This window comes from Muscardinus avellanarius, assembly GCF_963383645.1.
Source record: "Muscardinus avellanarius genome assembly, chromosome: 8".
In the NCBI taxonomy this organism is placed as follows: Eukaryota; Metazoa; Chordata; class Mammalia; order Rodentia; family Gliridae; genus Muscardinus; species Muscardinus avellanarius.
In genome coordinates this window covers 3,944,009-3,946,407 of record NC_137794.1, presented here as the reverse complement: position 1 = coordinate 3,946,407, position 2,399 = coordinate 3,944,009, and positions in this window count along the sequence as shown.

The window sequence follows — 2,399 nt, the reverse complement described above, 5'->3', positions numbered from 1 at the left end:
GCTGGCGGCTTTTACAGTTGAAGGTTCTGGGGGGGGGGCAGGGACGCCCCTCCCCCGCCCAGAGTGATTCTAGGCTGGGGCAGGTGTTAACCGCTGCCTTCCCCTTGCCTGGGTCCCCAGAACTCCCCGTCCAACTTGCCGGTCACTTTCTCCGCTGCCCAAGGCTTAGCCTGAGCTTTTTTTTTTATCCTGAAAGCCCTCTAATGTCAAAAGCCATGTTGCCACTGATACATAGTTCTCCGGGCATCCCTGCCATCACAGGAATTCTCTTGTCTTTTTTCTTTTTCTTTTTTCTTTCTTTCTTTTTTTTTTTTTTTGGTACTGGGGATGGAACTCAGGGGCATCCTACCTCCTACCTAACCCCTGCCCTATTTTTTATTCTTTATTTTTTTTTAATAAATTTTTTTTGGTGGTACTGGGAGGTGGGTGGAACCCAGAGGCTTTCTACGTCCGGGCTATACTCCCAGACCTTTTTGTTTTTATATTTTATTTGGAAACAGGGTCTCACTAAGTTGCTGGAAGCCTCACTGAGTAGCTGAGGCTGGCTTAGAACCCGTGCGATCCTCCTGTCTCAGCCTCCCAAGTGCGGGGATTACAAGCTTGTGCCACCACACCCGGCTTTTAATAAATTTTTATTGGCGCATTGTAGTCATACATCTTAATGGGATAAAAACTTGTGGAGATATACATGCGCACATCACCCAATTAGCCCTTACCCGATCCCCAACCCCTTCCTCCTACTCACGCTTGGCTTCCTGATTGACTTTGATATGTTTATTCTTTATTTTGAAACAGGGTCTCACTGAGTTGTGGAGGGCCTAAGCAGCTGAGGCTGGCCGCCAACCGCGATCCTCCCGTCTCAGCCTCCCGAATGCTGGCATTACAAGCGTGCGCCACCACGCCCGGCTTATTCTTTTATTTTGAAGCAGTCTCACTAAGTTGCTGGGGGTCTTGCTAAAAAGCTGAAGCTGGCCTCCCACCTGCAATCTCCTGTCTCTGCCTCCCCAGTCCTGGGGTTACGATGTGGGCCGTCACACCTGGCTTCCCTACTCCTGCTCTTTTGTGGCAGTAGAGGTTGAACCCAGCATGCTCTATGTCTGAGCTACAACCTCAACCCGCACAGTTTTTCTACTGCTGCAGGAAGGTCTGAGAGAAGACACAGAGGCCAGAGTAGGCTGTCGCAGGTCTCTTTATTCACTGCTGATGTTCGGAGAGCAAAGCCCTGGGCCCGAGCCCCGAGCTCTGAACACGCCAGTTCTTTATACATTTGCTCAGTTAACTTTCAGAAGGGCGGGGTGAGCACGAGATCCACTTTGCTCAGTGTGAGAGGGTGTGGAGGCAGAGCAGCAGTTAGTTGGCGCACGGTTTCTTTTTCTCTCTCTTTTTTTTTTTCTAGTACTGGGGATGGAACCCAGGGACATTCTACCTCCGAGCTACACCCTCAGCCCTATTTTTATTCTTTATTTTGAAACAGGGTCTCACTGAGTTGCAAAGGGCCTAAGTAGCTGAGGCTGGCTGCAAACTGATCCTCCTGTTTTAGCCTCCCGAATGCTGGGATGACAAGCGTGCGTCTCCACGCCTAGCTATTTTTTATTTTGAAACAGGGTTTCACTAAATTGCAGAGAGCCTCGCTTAGTGGCTGAGGTTGGCTGCGAACCTGTGATCCTCCTGTCTCAGCCTCCCAAGTGCTGGGATGACAAGTGTACATCACCACGCCTGGCTATTTTTTATTTTATTTTTTATTATTATTATTTTTTTTTGCGGTACTCAGAATGGAACCCAGGGGCATTCTACCTCTGAGCTACACCCCCAGCCCTTTTTTTTTATTCTTTATTTTGAAACAGGGTCTCACTGAGTTGCAGAGGGCCTCACTAAGTAGTAGCTGAGGCTGTCCTAGAACTGTGATCCTCCTGTCTCAGCCTCCTGAATGCTGGGACTACACGGGTACGCAACCACACCCTGCTTATTATCATTTTTTTTTTTCGGTACTGGGGATTGAACCCAGAAGCATCCTGCCTCCAAGCTATGCTCTCAGCCCTATTTTATATATTTTTATTTTGAAACAGGGTCTCACTAAGTTGCTGAGCCTGGCCGTGAATCTATGACCCTCCTGTCTCAGCCTCCCATATACTGGGATTACAAGTGTGCACACAACACTAGGCTGTGTTAGGCGCCTTATCTTGCAGTCTTAGCTGCCCAGAGAGGCCCTGTTTTGATCAGCCCGGAGGGGCCCTGTGAGAAAGGCTTTATTCTTCTCTTTTGTCCCCAGGATCCTAGCCAAGAGTTGTCTTCAAGAACACACACACAGCCTGGCTCCTGCCTTACTAATGCTGAGCTATCCCCCCAGCACTCTAATTAAATTAATCCACTAATTAATTTGCTTTTGTAGTACTGAGGAT